Source organism: Halictus rubicundus, chromosome 14 (genome assembly GCF_050948215.1).
Source record: "Halictus rubicundus isolate RS-2024b chromosome 14, iyHalRubi1_principal, whole genome shotgun sequence".
In the NCBI taxonomy this organism is placed as follows: domain Eukaryota; kingdom Metazoa; phylum Arthropoda; class Insecta; order Hymenoptera; family Halictidae; genus Halictus; species Halictus rubicundus.
Genome location: NC_135162.1, coordinates 3,476,592 through 3,490,206, shown reverse-complemented (window position 1 = coordinate 3,490,206; position 13,615 = coordinate 3,476,592). Strand labels below are relative to the sequence as shown.

Genomic DNA, 13,615 nt, shown 5'->3' with positions numbered 1-13,615 from the left:
TGTTACAAATTATCTTATAAAATATAAAAATTAATTTATCATATTCAGTAATTATATAAGTACAATAATTGAATAAACTTATATAAAAATAACCAATTACAACTACTAATAATATTATCAACATTTTACAAAAAATAAAAAATATTCCATCCCCTGTATACTGGTAACAAAATACCCCTGAAAAAGCATAAAAAGATAATTTAGAAATTTGAACCCTTATATTAATTACACTTATTCTTAAATCATAATGAATATTTACGAAAGAAATATTAAATTTTTCATTAAAATCAGTTAATATGTTATATATCTCTTTTTTAATATTCATTATGCTTTAACGATAAGTATAATTAATATAGGCATAGTAATTGGTATCCCCACAGTAATTGGGTCCCTTACCCTATGTTTTCATTAAGACAAAAATTCTAGCAACTATGATCGTGTATGTTTTATAAAGCGATTTTAACGCTGTGAGACATCTAGGCTGAAAACATTATCGAAAAGAACTAATTGTAGCTCTGCATTATCGTCCGTATAATTTACCCAATCAGGTTACTTTGAATCGGAAGAAAAGAACTAAATAGGTTGCAGAACCGCTTAGCGAAATACTACACGGATTAACGAGCCGAATAAAAACGTGCTATTGATCGCGTAATTCGTGGATATTCGACTGCACGTCAAAGCGGTTCGATTCCAACTTGAAATATTCACGAAGGGAAAAATAGAGGCAAACGAACAGGAGGAGCTCGACGAAAAAACTTACCGTCGACGACGAATCGAAATCCGGCGGAGACACTTTTGTCCTTTTGAAAGCTGCTCTGCCAAGATCGGAAACGGGGACGAGGCTCCCGGAAAAAAATGAAAGTCAGTTTACAAGCACCACCGCATCGGTTTCGTACAGAATGCTTTCCCAGACGACTGTTCTATTCACTGGCAACTATTCTGTGCGCGACCACTCACCAGTTATGATGCTACCAGTCTATAGTACGGGCGATAATAGAAGGTCATTCGTCTTTTAAAATTACAGCAAGTGCTAAAGTCAAGGGAAATTTACGATGAACGCCTCGTGTGTCGCAGCATTCGATTGATTCGAATTGTTTATCTCGCGCGGCAGCGAAAAACACTGAATCAAAAACAGTCACGAATACGAGGGATGGCGGACCAATTATTTTTTCATTCGAGATAATAAAGTGATCCAATTAATTTGCGGTCGCTTTCAGTAAGTGTATATTACAATGAGAGAAACTATATATTCTGTGAAAGCATCGACAGCAGTTTTTATGAGAGATTAATTATAAATGTGCAAGTATTTAAGAAAATAGTAATAATAATAGTAACTCTAATAATGACTACTTTACGTTACTTTATGAAGACAACAAAAACGTGCCCATCCAAATTTTTAACCATGTTTTAAAAATAGATATCAAAAGAAATAAATTTGTTAAATAGTTCTCTGTTGATGTATTTTTACAATCTCAGTAATCGTAAATTAAAAATATCACGATTTAATGATTTCACATTTGGTACTTTCGTCTACTTACGCGAAACTGAAATCTGTTGCGCGTTCCGAAAAAGAAAAAAAAGGAAATGGAGAATAATTTATAATGAACGGCTGTTATCAAGTGAAAAGGAAATGTTTGCCTTCGCTCGCGAACCAATAAAAAGTTTTAACAATACGTGCGTCGCAGTATCGTGCACCGCATGCGAGAGTGCGAAATACAAACGCGAAATACGAACGTCCGACCGCTGCCGAATTTCGAAAAGAAACAAAAATTGTAAAATCAATGGTTGGTATAAACGTATAATTTAAATAAATAATATCAGAGAGACGTTTAATCCTCCAACGACGGTGTCCGGGTCTATGTTGACCCAGAGCGTCAGAATCGTCATTCAATTGTTCATTTCCTGACGAATTAATTAGATCAACAGCTACTGTAATAGGAACGACAGAAGGACGAACGTGTCTACAAGAAATGCTTTCAACGATACGTTTTCAAAAATTAATGAACTAAGCAGTGAATAGTTCTAATTATAAGCAGACTGCGGATTTTATGCAATTAAAATGTCAAAAAAGGGTAGATCAAAATTAAAATAGTAAAAATATTCCAATAATCTAAAAATACTGTTTCATTATTTTGAACTTGATAAATTAATTAAGAGAAGCAACAAATGTGTACGTAGCTCCTGCACGTTGTAATGAACGCGGACAATTTTTATTTTGCATATAAATCCGCAGTCTAGTTATAAGAATGACCCGCTGCTGCCGTCCAAGGGTCCATAACTTTTGAATAACATATCTGCGAGAACCTGCACATTGCAGAATTAATAATAATAATAACAATGGAAGGTTTAATCAGTTAACGAAGTAGCTAGTAATAAAATGGTCTAATTGTATTGTTGTCTTAAATAGTATAACGATTCCTCCTATTATTTCTATCGAGTTTGTCTACTGTGAACGGCAACCGATGTTACAGCAAACATTTTTATAAGCCCGCATCACGTTTGCTGTAAAATGGTAAAATCGAATGGGCTTTTATTTAAAACGCAATATTTGTGAACGCTTTTGCACCGAACATTTATTTTTATGGAAATAGAAAAGGTGAGATATTCGACTCGTTACCGAGGCTTTTCGATCATAACCGAATAAAAGAAGAAACAAAAAAGGAAATGGTAAACAATAGAGTAATGAAAGTGTCATCGGACGAAATAGAGTCAGAAAGCCCGCTTCCACGGGGACGACGCAAATTAATTGGCCCTGTCAGCGCGTTATATTCGTGCGAGGCTAATAGACACGGAAGAGTACGAGAAGTACTGCGAGTGAGTGGTTTGGCAGCTTATCAGCAAATAAAATCCAGCTGAATCATTCGGCAAAACCGAAGGTGGTTTTCGAGCGGATATACAGCGCAATCAATTCACACGATGTACCGGGTTCGCCGGAAACCGGAATAACATCGGGACACGGGGGTACCGATAATCAGCGAAAGTAGCGAACGCGAGCGAGACGCAGGTAACCGGATCGAAAACAACACTCGATCACAAGGAGGGTTGGATATTAAAGTCGCTGAGCGTGGACGCACGAGACTTGAACGGAAAGCAAACGGAGCCCGAGTATCCGTGTAACACAGCGTGTCGAATAGATGGGAGATTTAGTAGGCGACAGTAGAGGTTGGTACTGACTCGACGACACTTTCCGTAGGGTTGACAATCCATGGAGAACAGTGGACGCAGTGCAGACATACGCGGCGCGTAACGCTTGCTACGAAGGAAGCGGTACCACTGAGCGTCGGGGGGTTGCCGCTCGGTAGGCCGCCTCGACTCCGCGAGTCGAGCGAGGGGCTGCTAACCGTAGGCCAGCCAGGGTTGGTGCTGACGAAACGACGTAGGTGGTGGTGGCAGCGGCTGCTCGCTGGTAGTGGTAGACACGCCAGGAGTATCGAAAGATCTCACCGCACGGAGCCACCTGTCGAGGCGTTACTTACGAAACTTTCCCTCGATGAATCCCCGCCTCGCCCCGCCGCGCCTCGCACCGAATTCTCGTTCCTTTAGCAACAAATTACCACCACCCCAAGATTCCTCGAATTCCGAGAGATCTTACTCCTTGCCGAAGAACACCCAGTATACATACACCCAGTCTTATAATTGGTCACAATTGATTACGTCTCAAATAAGAATAACTTTTTCATAAACGGAGAAAACGACTTCAGCTTATCTGCAAAGCTAGATGAATTAGTTGATTAGATGATATGTGACGGACGTTTTTTTGGAAAAATTATGTTTAGTCTGAATTACGAAGGAAATAATACAAGTTGCTTTTTACAACCTTTTTATATGGACTTGCAAAGGAACTTTAAAAAATACGTTTTGTAGAACAAATTTACAGATTACATACAGTCAGTTATTCAGTGTGTCCCACTTATCTTTGCCACCTCTAATAACTTTGATGTTTATACAAAAAATATTTGCAGAGAAAGTTACCGTATTTGGAGGGGGACATAAATCTGTGGGAGCGAAGATCATCTGAAGTTCATATTTTCCGAGATCTTACGAACAGTATTGTTTTCGCAAAAAATGTTTTCAGAGAAAATTATCGTATTTGGAGGGAAACATAAGTCTGTGGGGTCGAAGGTTATCTGAAGATCATATTTTCCGAGATCTTACTAACAGTATTGTTCTTTGTTTACATGAAATGACCTACCTTTTGTATCGTGAATCTATAAAGTATCAAATTCTGCGTACAAATGTATTGAACAATGTATCATAAATGTAATAATTAAAGACATATTATCGAAATAATTTTCAATACGTATCTACTATCTGGAGACTAGTAGGTGACCGAACTGATACCCCTTAATTTGAATAGGGTAAGTAAATTATATACGGTTATCTTATTAGATGTGGGACATACGAAGGTATCCATTTGTACGCAGATTTTAATACTCTATCGATTCACAATACAAAAGGTGAGTCATTCTATTTGAAAAAATAAATAATAAATAATTCGTAAAATTAATTTAATTGGAGGCGTTTGAAGAATGCAACTCACAGTTGCGACGTGCAATCACAATAGGGAATATATTTTTCTTTTTTGTGGAAACATTATACATGTACGGTAAACATTTATACATGTAAACGAAGATAGGAATGATATTTTATAGGATGGCCCAATATTTCGTCATTGGTAGGGGGTTCTAAGCATTCGGTGCATTTAATTTAGCTCATGGTAAGTTTAGTCCAAATTACAACATTTCTGGTTGCGTATACAATGCGTCTCAGGACGAATAATATTTTCGGTTGATGTTTCGTTTTTGAAAAGAAAAAACGAGTTTGAAAGATCGACGCATTCGTGTGTCAAACTTACTTACAATTAGCCATTCGGAAGAAGTAGAATTGGTTAGTAATGATCAGACGCGTCAAACCGTAAGTATTCCGCAGCACGCATAACCATCGAATTTTCAAATTCAATTTTCTCGAAAACGGAACGCCAAACGAGAAAATGTTGTTCGTTTGTTTTTACTTATTTTTGTAATTAAAAAACACTTTCAAATAATGAAGCTAATGTATAAAGGTCATATGAAGATTTTGCTTTTTTGCACAAAACCATTGATTTTTAAAGCTGCTATATTTAATCTATCATATACAGGGTGGTTGGTAACTGGTGGTACAAGCGGAAAGGGGGTGATTCTACGCGAAAAAAGAAGTCGAAAATATAGAACAAAAATTTTTCGTTTGAGGCTTTGTTTTCGAGAACATTGAGTTTGAAAATGCCGCCAATGCGCGTGTTAGTCGATAGGAATTGTCTGCTGCGTCTGACCACAACCTACCAATTCTACTTCCTACGCATACTAAAGCACGCGAACCCGACGGATCTTTAAATTCGATTTTCTCGAAAACAAAGCCTCAAACGAAAAATTTTTATTCTATATTTTCAACTTCTTTTTTCGCGTAGAATCACCCCCTTTCCGCTTGTACCACCAGTTACCAACCACCCTGTATATACACCACAATATCGAATCTATCATATTATTTCCTGTAATTTCAACAAGAATTTCCTGTACAATCATCCAAGAAACAGATCAGTACTAATTTTCCAGCAAAATCAACAAATTTTTAATTTACATAACCGCCATATTGTTTTTTGTAATGTTAACATCCGATTCATATTCATCGACTCTAAAAACCCTGGAGTACCTACTCTGACTTTTAACTAAATTGACTTACTTTTTGAGGTTTTGACGATTTCGTACCTTCGGGGGGACACAGTGATCCGGATCGAAGAATTTAGGGACATTTGTGTATAACTTTTGAACCGTTTGAGATATTGAAATGAGGTTTGAACTACAAAATATTATAAAATAATCTCTTTCTAATAATGCACGTTAGAATATATTTTATGTTTAATTTGTTAATTAATTATTTTTATAATCTTTTATGTAGTTGTTGAATCAGTTGCTTTCCTTATTAAAACCATTGTATAATAATTCGAAATTCAAATCATATAGTTTTTTATATATAATGTAATTATGTTATTAGAATTTCTGATAATATGTACAGGTATACAAGTTATTAAGTAAGGTATCTAACGTCACAAATATATATTGCGAGCAAAAGTAATATTAATATTTTATTTAATTGATAAAATAAGAAGTATACTAATTAATCTTACCATTTTGTTGTTGAAGAAGTAGGTACAAGCGGCTTTTGTTTTCTTTATTTTTTAATAATTCTTCAGTCTGTGGACTTGATGGGATTTTTGATAATATTCCAGTAGGATATATGAAATCTTTTTCTAACCACTTTTTATTACGATGAAGAAATTAATTTTGATTCAATATAACGTGATTGGACCCATTTCGTTTTTAATTTAAAACATAGTTTGTTTAAACTGACATCCAGTTTGTTAAAATATTCTGGTGAAATATCCAGTACCTCACATATCTTTTCACATAAAAATAGGTGATCACTTAAGTCTTTAACCGAGTTCCTTAAAATGTAGAACAAGTCTTGATTTGTTCGGAAAGCCTCCATTATAAATGTAATAAACTTCACTAATAAACTTAATTAAACACGCGGATACGCAACAATAAATACACTAACAAACACACTACGATACACTAACAAATACACTATAACTAAACACACATAAACCATACAAATAAAAACGTAAACTATGAACAAAGTACAATGAAGATAACTAGATAACAGCATACAGTTTTCAAGAAAATGCTTCGAATGCTCTGTGTTCTCTCATATTGTTCTGCGCCGACTGATGCAGTTAGGCATTGGGAGGCACAATATAAAAATAAGGCATAATATGAATATAAGCATTTCGGATGTTTTCAGTGCTAAGAGTTCTCGGATTGCCTCGCGCTTCACAACATTGTCGCAACATTGTCAGCTTTAAACAACTATAACTTGTAAAGTAGGACGAAGTAGGAAATGATTCTTGTACGGTTATTTAAAGGAAGTTGTACCGAACATATTCCTGTTTGTTAGAGCCCGGGATATTTTGGGATAAAAAAGATATACTTTGACAAATATATACAATTTTTTTAATCTGTCATGTATCATTCAGCATTATTTTTTAAACATATTATTATTAGTTATTACTGAAAAAATATATGGTTTCTTATTGGAAAGGGATGCTCTATAGCATGCAAAAAAAAATATGGGACGAGACGATGAGGACATCGCAAGGAACTTAAGCAATTTTTCCTAGTGGAATATGCTATTTTCAAAACGTTCAACTTTAAATGATCATTGTAACTAAAATATTTATTCAATTTCATTAATTTCTTCATTTTCGAGATCTGTAGACATTTACAAAGCAATACAAATTGATTAGTTTTCAGTTTCGAAAAGTCGACTTTTTGGTCGAATGTCCCTAAATTCTGGAATCCGGACCACTGTGGGGCGGTTGCTGTTTATTAACAATATTTCTTCGAAACTGTTAATTTAATTTTTTTATTGAGTATATTACGTATCTGCCTCTATTTAGAGTAAAACATTTACCTTCTCATCGAAATCGAATATCTTTTTAAAAACAAACTCAGATAAATACTGACTGAAATGGTTGAAATCCAAACTAACACAGGATTAATAATTTACGATAACATGAATTTTGGATTAGGACCTGGTTAGGTTTAAGCGAAGTCTGATTTAGGTTTCAGAGATAACTCAATTTCTTACTGTAACGTAACAGCGTAAGTGGAGGAGGTTCTCCACTCTTCCACCTGCATCTCAACTCTGTATATCTAACCCAAACCTAACCTAATCGGATAGAAATGTATCAGAAACGTTGAAAATATTAGGCACACGTATAAGGAAAAGTTGTTCCGAATGATGACCTTGACAACATATTTGGAGGTCATTGAAATCAGTGAGGACTCCCCTTTTCTGCATAATCGAAAACTCAACTCTTCATGGAGTTGAACGTGAACTTTTCATAAACATTTTATTTCATCGCATTTATAGCAAGGAAAACAAAATGAGCGGTCGGTCGAACTGTAATGTCGTTGCAAAAATGCACTGCGTTACTTGTCGAGAACCTACACTTCACGGATTTAAACAAAATATGTTTGCAAACATTTTGCTACGACGTACGAATAACAAAAAGAATGATGGAGTAAATTCGTCATTCTTAATGCACGAATGAGTTCACTGAAAATCGGTCTGTAGTCCTCACGAAAGACGGAAATTAAAATGTAACCAAAATCTGACGCAAAACTCACGAGTCAAATTAATACACCAGTGAATTCACGGAAAATTGGTTTTTGCTATCATAGGAGAAACTAGGAGGAGCAATATAGAGCATACATTTTTTACACAGGGTGGTCCAGTACATATATACAAAAAACTTTATTAACCAAAGGTTTTCAATATAAAGAGGACTATAATATGGCACTAACCGTTTTTTTTTAGGTGACAGACTTTTGGAGATTTCCAGGTCATCTTCATTTTCTTAAATAGAAATATATATTTTTCTATGCACTATTCGATTCAGCTCGTGATTCTCTATAAAAAAGTATTAATTTATGTCGAAAAATCAAAAGAAGAGATAATTCAACTTCAATTTTGTTGAATTGTGTAGATCTTATTTCGCATTGATTGATAAACACGAAAATATTGCAAATAAGATTTACGGAATACAACAAAATTAAAGTATTTAACGAAATACTCACTGTTCACGAGAAAAGTGCTGGTTTAATTTACAGCATCACTGGAAAATTAAAGTTTTACCTAGAACTGATGTCAAATATCTTCGGCCACAACTCCTGAACCTGTGAATACGAAGAAAATATTTTTCATCACACTAAAAATATCGATCAGCATATGTGTGTGATGTTAAGAATGGTGTCCTTCTACGGTGACACATTTCACTGTGATCTTTCTATTGTTTCGGAATTAATATCAACACAAACTCTAACTACAGTTCGGTTTTTCATGTCCTCTGGTGTAGTTGGTTGTTCATTATAAACTGTTTGTTTCAATTTTCCCCACAAAAAATGTCCATTGGTGTGACGTCTGGTGAACGCGGTGGCCATCTTGCAACTCCAGTGCGACCAATCCATCGATTTGGAAATTTTACATCCAAAATTTGTTTGACAAGACGTGTCGAATGTGCCAGACAACCGTCATGCTGATACCAAATTCTTAAACGGATGTCTAGTGATACATCTTGTACAAGTATTTGTGGCTCATTTTACAAGAATGTTACATATTTTTCTGTATTTAAAGTACCGTTTATGAAACAAGGACCAATTATTTGATTATTTAAAATGGCACACCAGACGTTTACACTCCACATGTTTTTTACATCTCAATAACCTGAAGAGATATTTAGGTGGCCTTACTTAAACGGACCACCCTGTATTCTAATGTTAGGCATTGTCAGGTGAAAAAACGATTTATAGCAGTTTCTAGTTCAGAAAAATCGATCTTCCCAGCTTTTTAATTTCCTTATTGTTAAAAATATGTATAATCATATACCGAGACGTTCACGAGAAACAGGCCACCTAAATAGCTCCGTTAGGCTTAGAGATAGAAGAAAATGTTAGAGAGAAAAGTTGTACTGTTAAAAGGGGCAAATATGATAATATTAAGAAATGTTCCAATAGCAGTCGTTTTCAAGGTTTTTCGAAGGTCATCAATGATTTTTACTTCACAGTATTGTAGCTGATGTCAAGACGAGTTCAACGATGTTGTACACTATGACCTTCAAATGACCTTGGACTTGAAAATTTATGATAAAGCAATGATAACTTCAAAAAGTACAATCATTTTATTTGAATTAAATTAAATGTTCGAAATTATGACCTTGAGCAGTAACACAAACATTTAAACGTTTTACAAGGCAATCAATTGTACTTTCAATTGTTTCTCTTGGAATTGATCTACAAGATCTAATTATTCTTTTTTGCATGTTCTCTGGTGTAGTCGGTTGATCACGATACACATCATCTTTGAGTGTTTCCCACAAAAAAAAAAATCAAGAGGAGTTAGATCGGGTGAAAGAGTTGGCCATAGTATGTGTCCACTACATCCTATCCAGTGATTCGGAGTGTTGAGAAATTCTCTTATGGTACGTGAAGAAACGATAAGATATGCACGTGATGCAGGGATACGAAGATTGCAACTTTGCATTGACGCAAACAGTCATCAATTCGAGTATCTCCCGTAATGTAATAAAGTTTATTTTACTACCATATTTGACCTTGCATGACCTTCAATGATAACTCGCCGAATTCGTCTCAACACTGGTTATCACATCGTGATAAAAAAAAAACATAGCAGTCCATTTAACAAAATAGAGTTGACCTTGAAATCTCCTCTATGCCCCACCCACGCAGAAAATGTTTGTGTCACAATATGTCCCCCTCTATACCGTGTAAGTTTTCGTTATAACATTTTTTTCATATTATTACAAATAACGGCAATATTGAAACTGGACATTGTTATTGCCCCACCCTGTACATACCGAGAAGGATGCGCACGTTTTGAAGAAATTTTCCTCGGTATTGTAGTCGGAAAGGAAAATGTATGCTACTCTACCCCACTCTGGTTATAAGAATTCCTTAGAAATCTATAAAATATGCGCATTCCGCATTGTACGCTATAATCCTTTCTGCATTACGGCTCTGCATTCTGTGTGACATTGTTACCAAAGCGGCAACGTGCGTATTACGGCTGATGTCATACCAGTGAAACATCTTTACTTCCAAGCCGTTAAAGAGGGACAGCGACAGACCTGGCAGAGGTCCCTCCATGGGTTGTGGATGTGTAGATGTTTCCGTTCTGTGCTTTAAGCTAACAGAATACTCTTACTACTCGGGTAATAAATCTTTCATTTACAACAAATTGGTGCACGTATTAACAATTTAAAACAAATATTAAAAGAGGATGTTGAAAAGTGGAAAAATTTTGGAGAGATCAGACACCTAAAATATTGACTTCTTATTCTTTAGGTTCTATGAAACTGAACGCCCTCCATTATTTGTCGGCAAAATGGTCGAAAAGTTGTTAAGAAGGTAGATGACGTAGTGACGCTATGTTATCGGTTCCATTCTTATCCTCCACAGGTACTCCCCGAAACATATAACTTTTGTTAAAATTTTCTTGCGCGACTTAGTGTCCCATTCAAAAATACATAACTTAAAGAAAATTTAACCGATCACGTCTAACATGCGGTTGTGATGTGTGTAGCTTAACGTGTGTATAGTTTTTTGTTTTTCAATGTATTGCGTATTATCAGTATTAAGTACGAGAGTTTGTACTTCCGGGATTGATAAATAAACCAACGACTAAACTTCTTCCAACACATTCGACGTACAAAGTAATAATATTTATTTTATATTCTAAATTGTTAAAAGGAAAATATTTTATTTAGCCAAATATCACTTTCTGTATAAAATATTATTTCACTTGTACTAAAAAATTTTCATAAAAGACAAAATATCTTAAAACGGATGAATCCAGCACAGTGTTATGAAATTCTTCAGCTACAGCCCTTCAGCTTCTCCTTGGGTAGAAGGAAAGAGAAAAAGTGTTCATAAATTTTTAGTAAAACCTTATAAAACAGCAAATTCAAGTATGAGTATTGTTGCGTCCTCGATATCGCAATTTGTACGACAAATTTTGCGAGGTCATAAATCTCGTTCCGTTTGACTGCGGTACTATTAAACAATGCTAAAGAAGTTTATATTAATCTTAACACTATAAATCAGTGAAATGAATGTTTATTAATTTAATTTCTACTTCCCAAAACATAACCTGAAGTTTATTATAATGATGAAGAAACTTAATGAATAAAGTTTACTATGTATAATATAATATAAAAGAACGTAATCTCGCACGTGGCACACGCATCGCACTCACACGGCATACAACACGCATACCCGCTCGCGCAGCATCGTCGCACGGGAAGAGAAAAAAAAACGAGGAACGTAATATTCGAATTCGCTTGTTAGGTTGAGCAAACTTCACTTCAATCAGGATAATTTCTTTAAAATGAATTCAAATTTTAAGTCTTTTTAATGTTAGATAGATGAGTTTACTAATTGATGGGTACATAAATTTTGTGGAGCTCGTTTCTTACAACTGCTTCATCACTAAAAATGGAAAAAATATATTTTCTGTATTTGTGTTTGTGAAATCGGTTGATCTAGAATGAAGCAACAAGCACCGAAAGTTTTGGAAATACAGTGTTTACTCTATATATGTATGTCCCAAAGGCCTAACCGATAAAAGCCCCAGACCTATCCCCACTGCCGCAGGGTATACACCATGAGGGGCCATGGACCGGGGCCTCTAGAGGTGCGCTGTCCTTTTCTACGTTCGGCGTGGATCAAAGAATATTATTTTCTGGCCGATATATGTCCGTGATTAGACCTGTGTTTTGGACATATGTATATTGAGTAAACACTTATGTAGAATGTCGGTGAACAGTACGTGATAGAACAAAGATATAGAAGGACTTTTATCATCATTTTCTATGTCGAACGTCATTACCTTTATTTCAAGGTCATTTCAAGGTCACGTCATATTGTTACGAGTATCGATATGTTTCGATATCGAGACATTGCACCGAATGGTCTTCGTTGCCGCGTCGTCTTAGTGACGACGATACAACGGAGACATGACAGAGTCGGTTGGCGAACGTCACTGAGGGAAGTCGCAAAGCTAAGGGTACGGTTATAGTGGAGCGGTGAAGATCGAGAATAGCAACGAGGTGAATATCGCGGCAAAATCAGACCAATGTAATCAAATGCAACTGAAATAGTGGAGCGGTGACTAGAGCGGTGAGCAAGGCGGCGTATAATAGCGGTGCACATAGAAACAAGAATGTTTGTTTCTGATAGCGGAGACAATCGCGGTTCGGAGGCATTCGGGTGTACCATGTCACTTGATTTATTAAGTAGTTTAATTTTTAAAAATCGTCCTTTATGGGATCAAAAGGACAAAAATCATCACAATAGATACGTGCTGGATAAACTATGGGAAGAAGTAGCAAAAGAAATGAAATCTACAAGTAATTATAACATATATATAGAAGATAAATCATTATATTTTTATGTTTCTTTTTTGTTTTGCATTATGCAAAACGCAATTGCTTTATTCGATTATATGGTTTTAGCAGATACCTTAATGTCGCATAATAAAAAGTAGTAAAAAGCGAGTTCTTCAAAAAAGGAACAAATAAATAGCCCGCGTCATGTGCTCGCATTTTCTACGCATGCTACAATATTAATTTTTTACTTCAAGGTAAAATTGTAAGAAGCAAATGGAAAAATTTGCGTGATAAATTTCGGACCGAGATGCTGAAGAAAGTAAAACCGAGGTCAGGAGCTGGAATTGAAGAATACGAAAATCTAGATAACCCTGATCATACAGAGCCACTATCTTCATGGCAGTATTTTGATGCATTAAGTTTTCTTAAAGATCAATTTATCCCTCGGAAAAATAACGGAAATTTAGTAGTCGATCATGCATTGTCAGATCCGAATGAAAACTTATTCGAAGATTCTAATATCAATATATTTTCTCCGTCATCTACTGCGCACTGTCTTCAACGGTTTCATCTGTTGCCGGTTGTAGCAGCACGAGAAAATCAAAAAGATCGAAT

General features: G+C 35.4%; 1 protein-coding gene and 1 long non-coding RNA gene across 5 annotated transcripts in view; one reads left to right on the top strand and one right to left on the bottom strand.

The window, feature by feature from the left end:
* Window positions 1-3,295, bottom strand: part of LOC143360924 (uncharacterized) — a 333,702-nt gene extending 330,407 nt beyond the window's left edge. For 3 of the 4 annotated variants that reach the window (XR_013083372.1, XM_076800123.1, XM_076800125.1), the window contains exons 1-2: window positions 3,175-3,295; window positions 761-1,030 (exon numbers count right to left, since the gene is read on the bottom strand). The gene's annotated coding sequence lies outside the window, so the exon portion shown is untranslated. Of the gene's footprint in view, window positions 1-760; window positions 1,031-1,538; window positions 1,561-3,174 lie in introns of those variants that run through there. The other variant, XM_076800124.1, reaches the window with a different exon arrangement.
* LOC143360934 (uncharacterized) overlaps window positions 1-13,615 on the top strand; it is a 175,682-nt gene that overhangs the window by 96,422 nt on the left and 65,645 nt on the right. The window lies entirely within an intron of this gene.